Source organism: Macaca mulatta, chromosome 4 (assembly GCF_049350105.2).
Source record: "Macaca mulatta isolate MMU2019108-1 chromosome 4, T2T-MMU8v2.0, whole genome shotgun sequence".
NCBI lineage: Eukaryota > Metazoa > Chordata > Mammalia > Primates > Cercopithecidae > Macaca > Macaca mulatta.
Window position 1 is genome coordinate 79,389,260 of NC_133409.1, and position 17,273 is coordinate 79,406,532.

The window sequence follows — 17,273 nt, forward strand, 5'->3', positions numbered from 1 at the left end:
CAAGTGATCCTCCCACCTCAGCCTCCTGAGCAGCTAGGACTACAGGCACACACCACAGCACCCGGCTAACTTTTTTTGGGGGGTACATTTGTAGAGACTGGGTTTTCCGATGTTGCCTAGGCTGGTCTAGAACTCCTGAGCTCAAGTGACTTGCCCGCCTCAGCCTCCCAAAGTGTTGAGATTACAGGAGTGAGCCCCTGCACCGGACCCATAGCAGTTTTTCATTTAAAAAAATTATTGTATACTGTTCCATGATATGAATATGCCACAATTCATATATCCATTATTGTGGATGGATGTTAGGTTGTTTCCAGTTTGGGGCTATTATGAATGAAACTGATATGAACCTTCTGAGATGTACACATTCACTTCTGTTGGATACTTATACCCAGCACTTCAATCTTTGGGTAATATGATATGCATATGTTCAGCTTTAGTGAATTCTGCCAAAAACGTTTCCCAAAATGGTTGTACCAATTTATATTCTTTCTAGCATGTTTGAAATTTCCAGTTTTTCAATATCTTCATCAACCCTCGATATTAACAATCCTTTTCATTGTGGCCATTCTGATGGGGATGTGGTGGTATCACATTGCAGTTTTAATTTATATTTCCTCAAGAAACAGTTATTCAACTTATTGAGTACTGTACTAATTACATGCCAGGCCCTGACTTGGGAGAGGAGGCAATGACAGATGCATGGATTTTATATATATATATATTTAAAAAATTATCTGATACATATCATCTGATATATATATCATCTGATATATATATACACATCAAAGGCTAAAACAACCAGTGGAGGTATGTACAAGGCATTAGGGGAGTTTAGAAAAGTTACTAACTTAGTGTGGTAGTTTGGAAGGAAGGAATGGGAGTACAGTAAAGATTTGCTATGAAGATGGTCCTTGGATTGAACCTTAAAGGGCAAAGGGAACAGTAAGAAATGGTAAAGAAAAGGGAAAGGGAAGAAGGAAAAGAGAAGAAAAGGGGGGAAAGGGACAAGAAGAAATCTTTATGCACAGTCAAAAATATTTCTACATTCAGTAACTTAGTCTTTCATTCCTGGCTTTTCCAAGCAGAATTGCTCACTCCACCCCTCCTTTGTGCCACCAGTGAATTAGGAACGTATTTTTGTTATCACACTTTTCAGGTTGCATCGAACTGGTTTACATTTCTGTATCTTCTATTAGCCTCAGAGAAACTTAACATTTCTCATTTATCCTTATATTTTCCAGACGCAAATCTCCAGTAAGTGAAGTAAGTAACCAAAAGAATTGGTGTACTCACTCAGTGGGATACGTAGGATGTTTCAGACAGATCTTTTTTTCTCTCTTTTTAAGAGATGGGGTCTCACTGTGTTGCCCAGGTTGGTCTTGAACTCCTGGGCTCAAGTGATCCTCCTGCCTCAGCCTCCCAAAGTGCTGGGATTACAGGTGTGGACCACCATGCCTGGTCACAGAGAGATTTTTTAAATTGTACACTTCATAAGAAAAAATTTTACATGTCTCTTGTTCTCAATTATGTCCTCAATAACTAGCACAGTGCATGGCGCAGTGTAGGCACACAACATGTATTTGTTATAAGAGTTAAGAAAGTAGAACTCTGCATAGAAGGATAAGACACAGTACCTGAGATTAATCTAGTGAGAGAGACAGACACTTAAGAAAACATGAATAGTAAAACTTGGTAAGTGTTCTAACCAATGCGGGTCAGTTGTTGTTTTTCAGTCACTGCAAGAATGAATCCACTCAGACTTATTTAAGCAGTAAATTAACCTACCAAGGGATTTTAGGTGGCTCATAGAATATTCGAGAGAGCCAAGAGCAAGGCTCTGAAGCCCAAGCATCCTCAACCACTCCAGGTAGCTGTTTTGACAAACACCACTCTTACCATCTCTCAGCACTATGAGTTACATGCCAGCAGCTCTACCACTGGCCATCCCAACGATCAAAGGCCTCTTCACATCCATCTTACCTGAAGATTAATATCCTGCCTCACTCCCATGACCAGCGCATATATTGCTCACTTCAAGCAAAAAAGTTCCCTGCAGGTACATCTGATTAGAAGAGCCTAAGTTATTTAACTGTTTCCTAGCTAAAGGGAAATTTGGGTTTCTGGCGTTCTACCTTAGAGAAATGGAATTCATGGGCTAAAATTTGTCAAACATAGTGGAGGTATTCAAAATAGGCGAGGCAGCCAAAAGTGTGAATGGTGGTGACTGCTCAAGGAAAGGGCAAAGGGCTACGGGAACACAGAATAAATGACTAACTCTGCCGATTAGCTCAAGGAAGTCATCAGCAGGGAGGTGACAGGTTTATGAGCTTAACTAATGCATAAGAATTTGCTAGATGAAGAAGAGAGGGCGGACAGTCCAAGAAGAGTAAACAACACAGGCCAAGGCCCAGGCTTGTGAAAGGACATGCATTGCTGGTGGGAAATAATCAGAAGGTCAGTGATGTTGGAGAAGAGAGGGATGGAGTGGGGCAAAGTGGCAGAAGGTGATTTTGGTAAAATGAGATATAAGTCATGCATAGATGATATATATCAAAGACTAAAAGAATCAGTGGAGGTATGTACAAGGCATTATGGGGGTTTAGAAAAATTACTAACTTAGTCTGGTAGTTTGGAAATGAGGAAGGGGAATGGTCAGTAAAGATTTACTGGATTTCTAAGCACTTGGTCAGTCACACTTTTAAGGAGTTTGGACTTAGTTTCGTAAGCACTAGGGACCCAGCTTACATTATTAAGTAGAGGAGTGACACAAACAAACTTGGGTTTTATAAAAAGTACCCTGGATGGAGTGAACTAGGAAGAAACTAGGAAAGTGAAACCATTTGAGGGAGACCAGCTAAGACGTTGGTGCAAGAGGTCAGGTAAGAGGTGATGGGATCCCCTACCAAGGTAGTGGGGTAGGAATGGAGAGGAGGGGATGGACACAAGACACATGTAGAAGATGGAATCACCAGGACTTGTAGTGAGTGAGAAAGAAGCCATCAAAGATGACTATGAGGTTAGCTTTCCAGCTTAGCTAAATGGATGGAAGAAAAGCCATGAACTAAAAACCAGAAATATAGGAGAAAGAAAGATCAGGGTCTCTGGGCATGAAAATAAATTAAGTTTTAAACACATTGCGATATGGTGGCTATATAGGCAGAGATGTCTAAGAATTCATTAAAAATATGGTTCTAGAGATCACAGTTCAGGTCTACATATGTAGATGTGGACATTATCACTGGATAGATGGGAGTTGATGCCATGAAATTGGATGAAATCCCCCAGGGCAAATGTATAGAATAAGAATAAAAAAGGAACAAAGATAAAATCCTGGGTAACACGAACATTTAGGTGTCTTGCTGGTAAGGGAGAGCCTACATTCAACAGAGGCTAGGTGCAGCAGCTGGAGGTGTAAAAGGGTATCTGGGCAGAGTATTAGCCCTTTGGCCAAGGTCATGTGATTCTTATGTTCAAGCTTTTTGCTCAGGCCGAGCCCTCTATCTTATAATGCCTTATTTTTATTTTTATTTTTCTGAGACGGAGTCTCACTCTGTCACCCAGGCTGGAGTGCAGTGGTGCGATCTCAGCTCACTGCAAGCTCCGCCTCCCGGATTCATGACATTCTCCTGCCTCAGTCTCCTGATTAGCTGGGACTACAGGCGCCTGCCACCATGCCTGGCTAATTTTTTGTATTTTTAGTAGAGACGGGGTTTCACCGTGTTAACCAGGATGGTTTCGATCTCCTGACCTCGTGATCCGCCTGTCTCGGCCTCCCAAAGTGCTGGGATTACAGGCGTGAGCCACCGCATCTGGCTGGAGCAGGGAATTCTTGAACTGGTCTTCATGTCAAAAACATTTTATAGTACTCTTATTATACTTTATTAGAAAGATACTATTCAATTAAGCCACTAAATTTTGAGATGATTTGTTATATAACAATAGAAAACTGATACAGATACTAGAGGATTAAAATCTATTATTTTTTACTATATTATTAAAGCAAAGTCATATTTTTGAAGTATCCAGAGTACAAATTAGCTATATCTTAAAGTCAATTGTTTGAAATGTAAAATACATTGTCTCATAGAAACAGATATATGTAGTGACTCTCTTCATTGACTAGTCCATAGGGTCATTTTAACATATACTGGGTCCAAATTCCTTATTTGCTATACAGAGAAAAATATTGAGAAATATGCATAGAAGGTCCCTTGCATCTGCTCCAGAATACCAACTCATGTCTGTGTAATGTGGAACTCCACAAGGGAAGGCAAAAAGCAAATAGCAACCAGTTGGCTGAGTAATTCCCAGAGCTCCCACAAGACTGGAAGATGTTCTGGGAGACTCTGACCAACAGGAGTAATGAGACCACACTGAACACTGGGGAATTCAATAGAGACCACAGGGGTCACACAGTAGAGCGGCTAAACTAACCCAGAGCAAAGGGTTTGCTCTAAAAAAAGAAGTTTAAAAACAAGCTCTAAAATTTGCTCTAAAATAAAGAAGTTTAAGAATAAGGCCCCAAAGCATCACACTGATCCATAAGTAGTTTAAGAAAACAAACTTCAACATTCTACATGAAGATTGATTTAAAAGTAATTTAACTGCATGCCAGAAAAACAATCAAAAACTCTTTAAAGGAAGACAACAAAATCCAGCCCTCAACAAAATACAATTTATAAGGTTCAGCATCCAATAAAAAATTACCCAACATATAAAGAGGGAGGAAAATGTGTCCCATAAGGAAAAAAAAAAAAAAAAAAAATCAGTCAATAGAAACTTACCCAGAAATGACAGGTGATGGAACTAGCAGGCAAGAACCTAAAACAATTATAAATATATTCAAGGACTTAAAGGAAAGCATGAACACAATGAGCCAGAGAAAGTAAAGACATAAATATAATTCAAGTAAAAACTTTAAAGGTGAAAAATATAATACCAGAAATAAAAAAATCACTGTATCGGATTAACAATAGCTTATTCACTGCAGAAGAAATAATCAGTGAATCTGAAGAAATAGCAATAGAAACTCTCCAGATATTTTCTGGATAAAAGAAAAGATTTTTTAAAAGAAAGAAAAGGAGAGAATGAGAGAGACAGAGTGTTGGGGAGAAAGGAGGGAGGAGAGATTGAAAAAAATCTGAAGAAACAATGGCAAAATTTTTACAAATTTAATACACAGCATAAATCCACAGGTGCAGGAAGCACAGTGAATCACAAATAGAATAAACACAAAGAAAACCACATCAGAATAATTTTTTGAAAACCAGTGACAAAAGGCAAAATTTTAAAGAAGGCAGAAAATAAAGATATTGTATGTGGAGGATAAAAGGTAAGAACAAATACATTTTTTTTTTTGACAGAAACTAGGCAAGCTAGAAAATAATACAACAACCTTAAAGTGCTTAAAGGAAAAAAAATACAACCTACATCTAGTGAAAATATTCTGTGAAAATGAAGACAAAAGTAAGGATGCATTCAGTCAAACACAATCTAAGAGAACGCATCACCAATATCCCTCCCTGCACTACAAGAAATCTGGAGTTTTTTGGGTTTTTATTGTTGTTTTTGTTTTCTTTGGTTTGGTTTTTTTTTTTTTTTTTGAGACACAGTCTCACTCTGTTGCCCAGGCTGGAGTGCAGTGGCATGATCTTGGCTCACTGCAACCTCTGCCTCCTGAGTTCAAGCAATTCTCCACCTTGTCCAGCTAATTTTTGTATTTTTTTTTTTTGAGACGGAGTCTCGCTCTGTCGCCCAGGCTGGAGTGCAGTGGCCGGATCTCAGCTCACTGCAAGCTCCGCCTCCCGGGTTTATGCCATTCTCCTGCCTCAGCCTCCCAAGTAGCTGGGTCTGCAGGCGCCCGCCACCTCGCCCGGCTAGTTTTTTGTATTTTTAGTAGAGATGGGGTTTCACCATGTTAGCCAGGATGGTCTCGATCTCCTGACCTTGTGATCCGCCCGTCTCGGCCTCCCAAAGTGCTGGGATTACAGGCTTGAGCCACCGCGCCCGGCCTAATTTTTGTATTTTTAGCAGAGACAGGGTTTCACCATGTTGGCCAGGCTGGTCTTGAACTCCTGACCTCGTGATCCACCTGCCTCGGCCTCCCAAAATGCTGGGATTACAGGCGTGAGCCACCACACCTGGGCTACCAGGAGCTTTATTAAAGGAAGTGCTTCTGGCAAAGGAAAGTGATGTCAAAAACTTGGGTCTACATGAAAAAATGAAAAGTGCTGCAAATGGCAAAAGCAGATGGTCCCTGATTTATGATGATTCAATTTACTGTTTTCAGCTTTACAATGGTGCAAAAGTGATAGGCCTTCAGTAGAAACCACACTTCAAGAACCCATAAAACCATTCTGTTTTCCACTTTCAGTATAGTGTTCAATAAATTACATGAGATATTCAACATTTTATTATAAAATAGGCTCTCTGTTAGATGATTTTGCCCAACTGTAGGCTAATGTAAGTGTTCTGAGCACTTTTAAGGTCAGCTAAGCTAAGCTCTGATGTTCAGTAAATAATGTGCCTTAAATGCTTTTTTGACTTAGGATGAGTTCATCATGACATTACCCCATGATAAGTTGAGGAGCAGATGTGTATAGGTGACTACAAGAGACTTTTTTCTCATTTGCAAATTTTTTAAAAAGATAATTGACTGTTTAACACATTGGGAGAATTATGTATAAAAGTAAAATAAATGACAACACTAGCAAAGGAAGGGAAGTAGGAAATGGAAGGATACAAAATGAGAGAAAGAGAATTACTACAATGATCATCCAGATATGCGTCACTGTGACTCATCAGTTGTTAAAATCTTGCCACTTTAATGTTAAATCCTCTCTCTCTCCAATTCAGCATTATTTTTGCTGAAATATTTGAAGGTAATACGCTGACATCAGGACACTTCACCGATAAATATCTCAATATGGGTCTACTTAAGTACAAGAATAATCTCCTACGCAAACACAAAACAGTTACCACACTCAGAAAACTCAGCGTTGATACAGTGCCATCATCTAACATAAAGCCAATATTCAAATATTCCCAATTGCCCATAGATCACGTGCTTTGAACTCGTAATTGAAAATCTCTCCCAGAAGGAAGTTCCCTACCTTTAAGATTACAGTTGTCCTTTGGTATTCGTGGGGATACTCCTTCAGATACTGAAATCCACAGATGCTCAAGCCTCTGATATATAATGGTGTAGTATTTGCATATAATCTATGCACATCCTCCTGTATACTTTAAATTATCTCTAGATTATTTATAGTACCTAATGCAATGTAAAAGTTACGTAAATAGTTGTTATGCTGCATCATTTAGGAACTAATGACAATAAAAAGTTTGTACATGTTCAATACAAGTGCATACATTCTCTTTTTTTTCAAATATTTTTTATCTGTGGCTGGTTGAATCCACAGATGTGGCACCCATGGATATGGAGGGCCAACTGTATATTTTTTACCTTCTTATCTGCACAACAAAAGGAAAATGCTTGGCTTACTCTCCTCTCTCTGGAATTTCAGGTCAGCCATTCTTTTGTGTGAATGTTTCCAAGTCAGGAATCCATCTGTACTTATTTTTGTTACTTTTAATATTTATTTATGTAATTCTTGCGTTAAAGCTCATCTTTATAAATCTGGGGAGCTAAATGATAAGAACTTATGAACACAAAGAAGAAAACAGGCCGGGTGGGGTGACTCACACCTGTAATCCCAGCACTTTGGGAGGCTCAGGAGGGTGGATCACTTGAGGTCGGGCGTTCGAGACCAACTTGGCCAACATGGTGAAACCCCATCTCTACTAAAAATACAAAAATTAGCCAGGCATGGTGGCGCGTGCCTGTAATCCCAGCTACACAGGAGGCTGAGGCAGGAGAATCACTTGAACCAGCTGGTGGAGTTTGCAGTGAGCCGAGATCGCACCATTGCACTCCAGCTTGGGTGACAGAGTGAGACTCCGTCTGAAGAAAACCAACCCCCTCCCCCCTCAAAAAAAAAAAGAAGGAAACAACAGACACTGGGGTCTACTTAAGTGGGAGAGTGGGAGGAGGAGGAGGAGGAGCAGAAAAGATAACTATTGTGTACTGGGCTTAATACCTGGGTAATGAAATAGTATGTGCAACAAACCCCCATGACACGTGTTTACCTATGCAACAAACCTTCATATGCACCCCCAAACGTAAAATAAAAGTTAAAATAAATATATAAATAAAAGCAAATGTCTCAGAACTTGTTTTTGTTTTGTTTTGTTGTGTTTTTTTAAAAAAGAGCAGAGATTGTTTTTCCCTAACCCCAAATATATTCTCAGAACCTAACAAGTGCTTGGCACATAATAGGTGTCCAATAAATGTTTGTGGAGTGAATGAATGGATAAAGTGTTTAAGTTGGGGAAATGCCTATATCTACTTTATATATATCTGCATCTCATAGAATTGGACCTTCAATGGGAGTAAAATAGATCCTTATTAAGTAAAGGAATATTTTGCATCATAGCTAGCAGTATGTTTTGACTGTTCCTTTTGCACTTTTCTTCTACATTTTAGAAACAGAAGAGTAATATAAGGAATATTGGATTTGATCTTCAATTCACTGCATCAAACTGTAGACATTTAGTAACTATAGGGGGAACTATTACTATAGGGAGAACTATAGGGGGAATTATTACTAATACAGCCACATATAACTATTATATCATTCATTATGCACTTAGTGTCAAACCTGTACCAAGGGCTTTACATCCATTTTTAAATTTTATTTTTTAAAGTCAGATTTATTGAGATACATTTGACTTTCAGTAAAACTCATACTTTTTAGTATGCAGTTCTGTGCAGTTTAATAAGTACACGTAGCTACTGTCACAATATAAAACATTTCCATCATCCCTCCCTGCAAATTCCCTTATGCTCCTTTTTTTTTTTTTTTTTTTTTTTGAGGTAGAGCCTCGCTCTGTAACCAGGCTGGAGTGCAGTTGTGTAGTCGTGTGATCTCGTCTCACTGTAACCTTAGCCTCCCAAGTAGCTGGGATCACAGGCACGTGCCACCATGCACAGCTAATTTTTTTTTTTTTTTGTACTTTTAGCAGAGACGGGGTTTCACCATGTTGACCAGGATGGTTTCGATCTCCTGACCTCGTGATCCACCCGCCTTGGCCTCCCAAAGTGATGGGATTGCAGGTGTGAGCCACTGCACCCTGCCTATACTCCTTTATATGCACTATTTAGTCCTACTAATTACCTTAGTAGACATGACTATTTATTATTTCCATGTTTTGGAGAGGAAAAACTGAGGCTAAGAGCAGTTCGGGAATTTATTGAGGGTTGTTACATAGTAAATGGCAGAGCCTGGACTCCAAATCCTGTCATCTAAGTACTTCACCATGCCATTAGTATTTTGTAGTACTGTATTTCATTTGTTCAAAATTGCATTTCCCATTTTGTTACACAATGAGATGGATAGGGAGTTGTGACGACAGGAGAAAATTAAAATGAATTTTTCAAAAATACTAAGAATAAGGTAAATGAATTACAAGATAGATTACATGTCATATTAGAAGTGCACCCTCTCTATGTTACACAGCATTAAAACCAAGTAAAATTTTAGTTGATTGATATAGTAGTGAATAGTTCAAAAGCTTGTGAGTTTTGACTTTGCTTCACAACCAAGAAACCTATTAGTCAATGGACTGATGAAATGTCCAAGGATAAGATGTGGGAATTAGTGGCTGCCTGACATGTCAGACCTAGGTGGTCACCATCCTCAAGTAGCTTACCATTGAGTTTCACAGATAAAACAATCAAAGTCTTTTGTAGTTACTGTTTTATTTAGAGTTCTGCCATGATGGTAGCCTTACTTGGCCCCGGCTCTGATTTGGTCTCCCCAATTTCCAGAAACCTGTCTACCAACTGCTGCTGAAAAAGCAGTAGAAGCCAGAGGTCATGTTATCATACCTTTGCACAAAGTGAGCGTCTCTGCTGGTTCAAGCTGTAGGAAACAACGAATTACTCTAGTTAATTTCAAAAACCTAGTCTGTTTTAGAAATTTATGTTAACAACCCTAAAAACATGTATTTTATCAAAGAAGTTTTTAACACTGAGTGGAAAAACATTTCCATTGCACAATCTAAAGCCAAATAGATTGCTTTGAGCTAATCATGTGTGTTCAATACACATCTTTTTACCCAGATGTTTGCTTATAGCTACATAATTTAGTTATTCTCCTATCTACATTCAATTAAACCTCTATGGCCCCTGGTGATGATATTTTTACAAACATCACTGTCATTAACCAACTCTGAGTCTCAGGAGACACATGCTAAAATTTTTCTTTTTATCATTCTTATCATTTCTTCGTATTATTAATATTAATGCTTTAGCAAACAAGAACGCCTAGAGAGAGTGATTTATGAGCTAATTATAGACACTCCTCACTACATAAATAAGGCCTGTGTACATAGTTTAGGATTTCTCAAGATGGAGCCAATGTATTAGAAAAATCCTATATCATATTTATTTTAGTATATTTAATAGTTGGAAATTTTTCCTTGAGTAGCAATTTTTTTTTTTTAGCAAAGCCAGAGTGATCTAAAGACAAATATGGTAAATAAAGTAGATGATCCAACATATATATATTTTTCTGTGGGGAGAATAATTAGCTGAATTTATAAGGTAATGTGAATAGTTACATTTGTGTGTTTCTTTAACCGGCTTTAAAAGCAATTGCAAAAAGTTTTGTTGATGCCTTGAGTAATTACATTATTGTTCAACAAGCATGTGGTCTTCTGGAGCTTCAACTTTAAAGGACAACATATTTTATGTTTCATTATGCTTGCTTAAAAATAAGCCACCTATCCTCAAAAAACTAAAAATAAAGCTACCATATGATACAGGGGTCCCACTCCTAGGTATATACCCAAAAGAAAGGAAATCAAAGGCAATCAGTATATCAAAGAGATAACTGCACTCCCATGTTTATTGCAGTACTATTCACAATAACCGAGATTTAGAAGCAACCTAAGTATCAATCAACAGATGAGTGGATAAAGAAAATGTGGTACATGTACACAATGGAGTACTATTCAGTCATAAAAAAGAATGAGATCATATCAATTGCAACATGGATGTAAATAGAGGTCATTATGTTGAGTGAAATAAACCAGCCACAGAAAGACAAACATCACACGTTCTCAATGATTAGTGGCAGCTAAAAAGACAACTGGACTCATGGAGATAGAGAGTAGAAGGATGGTTTCTAGAGGCTGGGATGGGTAGTGGGGGTGCAGTGAGGCGGAAGTGGGAATGGTTAATGGGTACAAAAGTAATTAAAAAGAATGAATAAGACCTAGCATTTGCTAGCACAACAGGGTGACTATAGTAAATAATATTTAATTGTACCTTCAAAAATAAAAGAGTATAATTGGATTGTTCATAACGCAAAGGATAAATGCTTGAGGGGATAGATACCACATTTACCTTGAGGTGATTATTATGCATTGCATGCCTGTATCAAAATATCTCACATAACTCATGAATATATACACCTACCGTGTACCCACAAAAATTAAAAAGTCATCTGACTTTAAAGTGAAACCATCCTAACTTTATGTACTGAAGTTCATTCAAGGCTTTAATTCAGGGATTCGCGTGAGCTATAAAGAGAATTTACAGCCAGGCTTGGTGTGTAATCCCAGCACTTTGGGAGGCCGGGGCGGGTGGATCCCTTGAGGTTAGGAGTTCAAGACCAGCCTGGGCAACATGGTGAAACCCCATCTCTACAAAAACTACAAAAATTAGCCAGGCATGGTGGTGTGTGCCTGTCGTCCCACCTAGTCAGGAGGCTGAGGTGGGAGGATCAACCGAGCCCAGGAGGTTGAGGTTGCAGTGAGCCGTGAGTGAGCCTCTGTACTCCATCCTAGGCGACAGAGCAAGACCGTGTCTCAAAGAAAAAAAAAAAAAAAAGAATTTGGCCAATTACTACTTTTTCAAAAGAAAAAGAAAAGAGAATTTATTGGCAATTAGGAGTTAACACTGAAATTTTTAATAAATCCATCTTTCAGTTAATCAATAAGCATTGCTCAAGGTAGTGCTAAGTGCTTTATGTGGGACCTGAGACATTCTTCAGGAGATTAAAATCTAGTTGGACACCTAAGACTAATAAACATCAAATGATTAAGGGATAAAATAAAGAAGTTGTTGCTGTAAATTTTTACCATTAGTTATTAGTTTACTAATCTAACACATAAAAACTAACAGTAAATTTTATTTTTGTCTCATGTCTTGGCTGTACCTTAGTCCACTATTACTCCGCCTTCTTCCTAGCTTGGCCTAAATAACTAACCAGGACAACACTCATACCTGACACATTCAAATTGCTTGGATGCAGTCCTGTCCTGAAACTAAGATATACATCTACATACCACACAGGCTAAGCATTGACTACCTACGGTAAACTGAGAATATTATATAATTCTTCCAGATGAGTGAGGGCTTTGCAAGAGAGGATGTAATTATTATATGAAGAAATGAAAATAACAATCTCCTTTCTCATTTGCAATGCTTGTTACATTGTATGAATTACGTATTACCAGATTGTTTATTAATATTTGCCTTGTTCTGAAAAAGGATATGAGACTGTTGAGTGAAAATAGGTAACACATAAGCAATGAGCTGTGTGGGTTCTTTTCCCTACTCAGAAACATAGAATATAATTTCATATACCGTAGTAATGGCATAATAAAGTGGCTTAATAGGCAGCCAGTTTTAATTTCAAACACTGCTTAACTGACTAGTTATGGGTAATTTATACACGGAATAATCTAGCCCATTAGTTGCTACATTTATTTAGCATCCAGAGGTTTTGAGTAAATGAATCAATCAATTCAATTTAAAAACTAGTATAATTTATTCCCTCCTACTTAATTGACATTGGCTCTGATGTACCCATTACCTCAATTATGGAATTCTAGACTCAAGTCCATAGTACCAGATCTAAGACAGACTGCCATTTTAAAATAGAATTAAATGAGCTCATGTACCAGACATGGCTGGTTGCCAATACTCATTCTCCCTTCTTCAAAACATTACCCTGATTCTGTTTGAGGTGAGAACATTATCCAACTAAAAATACTTGATTTCCCAGCTTGTTTTCCAGATAAAGGTAGTCATTTGGCACAATTACGACCAGTTAGATGTGGGTGAACATCTGTGGGGAGGATTAGCTTCCTTGAATGGAATGGTAAACCTTTGAAAGGAGGAAGCCCTTGGCCTCCATCCTTTCTGTCTTCTTTTCTTCTTCCTTCCTGAGACATGAATGTTATGCCAAAGAAGCCAAACCCATCTTATGGCCCAGAGGATTGCAGGGCAGGAAGATAAAAGCATTTGGAACAATGATGCCACCATGGGGCCACTACCCAAGCCCTAGACTTCTTGTAATGTGAACAACAACAACTAAAAATCTAATTTGGGTTGAGTTTTCTGCCATGTGCTATCAAATTACAAATACTATAAAGGTGCCCAAAGCGGGTGCCAAAAAAATGTTAGCAATTATGTGAGAGATTCCTAAAGATCAGGAAATACTTTAGGAAAGCTTTAATTAATTAATAAATTAACATGAAAAAAGAGGAGTAAGTCTAATAGCAGGGAGGTAAAAACAATGATATTATTAATATTTATTATTATTATTTTTTTTTAATAGAGACACAGCCTTCCTGTGCTGCCCAGGCTGGTCTTGAACTCCTGGGCTCAAGCAATCCTCCCAGTCTGGCCTCCCAAAGTGCTGGGATTACAGGCATGAGCCACCACACCCAGCCAATAGTTATTATTATGGTTAATTTTTTTAGCGCTTACCATATGCCAGGCACTGTGTAATATTGCATATATGATATACATATAAAGATGTATATAACATACAGCACATATATAAACAGATGTTTATATGTGATGTATGTATAACATATGTATAATTTATTACTATAATAATCCTATAGGGTTGCAACTATTGTTACCCTTATTTCATAGGTGAGAAGAATAAAGCTTAGGAAGGTTAAGTAAATGAGACTACAGGCACATGCCACCACGCCTGGCTAGTTTTTTGTATTTTTAGTGGGGTCGGGGTTTCACCATATTGGTCAGGCTGGTCTTGAACTCCTGACCTCAGGTGTTCCACCTCCCTTCGCCTCCCAAAGTGCTGGGATTACAGGTGTGAGCCACCACGCCTTGTCAAAACATCCTGCTTTTTAAATGAAGTGTCAGATTAAGACACGTAGGCAAAAAAGCAATGCAGCAGCAACACATGAAGAATAGGTTTCTCTGTTAATCCCTAAATAACTGGTATTTGAGTATCAGGAACTACAGAGAAATCTACAGGGGAAGAGGAAAGGTCTGAAACTGTGGCCAAGAGACGCAAACTATGCACTGCCCTTCAGAACTTCATGATGGCAAAAAGCAGTTTATAATATTGAATTTGTGTTTACACTGATATGTACATATTAAAATAAGACGTATTTGTTAAAGTGTGGTGGTGGCCAGGAAAATACACTTCACAGACCTTCTACTGAGTGAGAGTGATTGATTGAGGGCCCAGAGACTGAGCTTGCTAGAGACTAGAGGGCAGTCCTATTCCACGAGACTCCTCTGACTGATGACTTTGGCTTGAGACGTCTCAAAATTTCTTGTTGCACCTACCTTAGACTACACTGGCTTCTATCCGCTCGTCCTTCACCTGCTCCTTCGCTCCACTGATGGGTGGCTTTCCCAGGCCCTCCTCTCTGCCTACATTTTCCTTTTCTTTTTCTTTTTCTTTTTTTTTTGAGATGGAGTCTTGCTCTGTCGCCCGGGCTGGAGTGCAATGGTGTTATCTTGGATCACGGCAACCTCCGCCCCCTGGGGTTCAAGTGATTCTCCTGCCTCAGCCTCCTGAGTAGCTGGGATTACAGGCATGTGCCACCACGCCCAGCTAGTTTTTATAATTTTAGTAGAGGCGGGGTTTCCCTCTATTGGTCAGGCTGGTCTGAAACTCCTGACCTCAGGTGATCCGCCCGCCTCGGCCTCCCAAAGTGCTGCAATTACAGGCATGAGCCACGAGCCTGGCTTTCTTTGTTTTTGTTTTTGTTTTTTTTAGGGGTGTCCCTATGTTCCCCAGGCTAGTCTCAAACTCCTGGGCTCAAGCGATCCTTCTGCCTCAGCCTCTCAAAGTGCTAGGATTACAGGCATGAACCACCAATCTTCTATCACAGAGATTTCTCCTAGTGAAATATTTGCAAATTTAATCCTGTCCTGGAGTCTGCTTCTGGGAGGACCCAGACTAACATGAGTGATAAATGTCTTCTTATGAAAATGCCTCCAGTCTAGACTGCTCTCTCAAACTCTAGATCTCTTTAGATGTTCCCATACAATTCCATAAGGTTACTTTGCAGGTAATCCCCCACCTTTTCTATAGACTTAGTTTTTCTAGAGCATTCTTAGGGTCACAACAAATTTGAACAGAAGGTACAGGGATTTCCCATATATCCTCTACCCCTACACATGTACAGCTCCCCCATCAACAATGTTGCCCACCAGAGTGCCATTAACCAACTTTGAGTCCTAGGAGATACATGCTAAAAATGTTCTTCTTATCAGTCTTATCATTTCTTTGTATCATTAATATTAATACTTCAGCAAACAACGATGCTTAGAGTGATTCATGGGCTAATTTTAGACAGTCTCACTACATAAATAAGGCCTGTAGTTTACAATTGATGAACCTACATTTACACAACATTATCACACAGTGTCCATAGCTTACTACAGGGTTCACTCTTGATGTTGTACAATCTAGGGGTTTGAATAACTTATAATGACATGTGTCCACCATTCTAGTATTATGCAGAGTAGTTTCACTGCCCTGAAAGTTGCTGGTGCTTTGCCTGTTCATCCCTCCCTCCTTTCAACCCCTGAATTTTTTTTTTGTTTTTTGTTTTGAGATGGAGTCTCACTGTGTTGCCCAGGCTGGAGTGCAGCCGCATGATCTCAGCTCACTGCAACCTCCGACTCCCATGTTCAAGTGATTCTCCTGCCTCAGCCTCCTATGTAGCTAGGATTACAGGCACCTGCCACCACGTCCAGATAATTTTAGTATTTTTAGTAGAGACAGGGTTTTGCCATGTTGTCCAAGCTGGTCTCGAACTCCCAACCTCAGGTGATTCACCTGCTTCAGTCTCCCAAAGTACTGGGATTACAGGCGTGAGCCACCATGTGGGGAAACCTTTTAAGTTTTACCATTTCCAGAATGTTGTGTAGTTGGGATCATACAGTATGTAGCCTTTTCGGGCTGGCTTTTTTCACTTAGTAATATATGTTTAAGTTTCACTAAATGTCTTTTCATGACTTGATGACACAATTCTTTTTAGTGATGAATAATATTCTATTGTCTGTGTGTACCGCAGTTTATCCATTCACCCACTGAAGGACATCTTCGTTGCCTCCAAGTTTTGGTATTTGTGAATAAAGCTGCCACAAACATCCACGTGGACACAAGTTTTTGTATGAACACAAGTTTTCAACTCCTTTGTGTAAATACCAAGAGGCACAATTGCAGGATCAGATGGGAAGGCTGTGTTTAGTTTTGTAAGAAGCCACCAAACGGTCTTCCAAAGTGGCTGTACAATTTTGCATTCCCACTAGCAATGAATGAGACTTCCTGTTGCTCACATCCTCGCAGGCATTTGGTGTTGCCAGTGGGTAATCTCCATTTGGCATTGGTCTTGGTTAACAGCCTGAACACTAAGACCTCAGTCTCCCTCACAAACTCACCCCATCAGTCACTAAAGTCCATTGATTTTGCCTCTTGAACATTTCTTCTTTCCATCCTCTTCTTTCCATCCCACTGCCTTGCCTTTCTCATCATTTCCCCATTGACTATGGTAGTTTTTCAATTGCTCCCATTGCCTCCAGAGACATCGCTAGTCAAAACACACTTTATGTTAGCCGGGAGTGGTGGTGTGGGCCTGTAGTCACAACTATTTGGGACAGTCCTAACTACATAAATAAGGCCTATAGGTTACAATCGATGAACCTACCTTTACACATCTATCATGCATGTCCACAGCTTACTACAGGGTTCATTCTTGTACAGTCTAGGGGTTTGGATAAATTTCTAACGACATGTATCTACCATTCTAGTATCATGTATAGTCATTTTATGCCCTAAAGGTCCTTGGTGCTTTTAGGGAGGCTTGCTGCCTCAGGAGCCTGAGGCGGGAGGATCATTTGAGTCCAAGGCTACAGTGAGCTATGA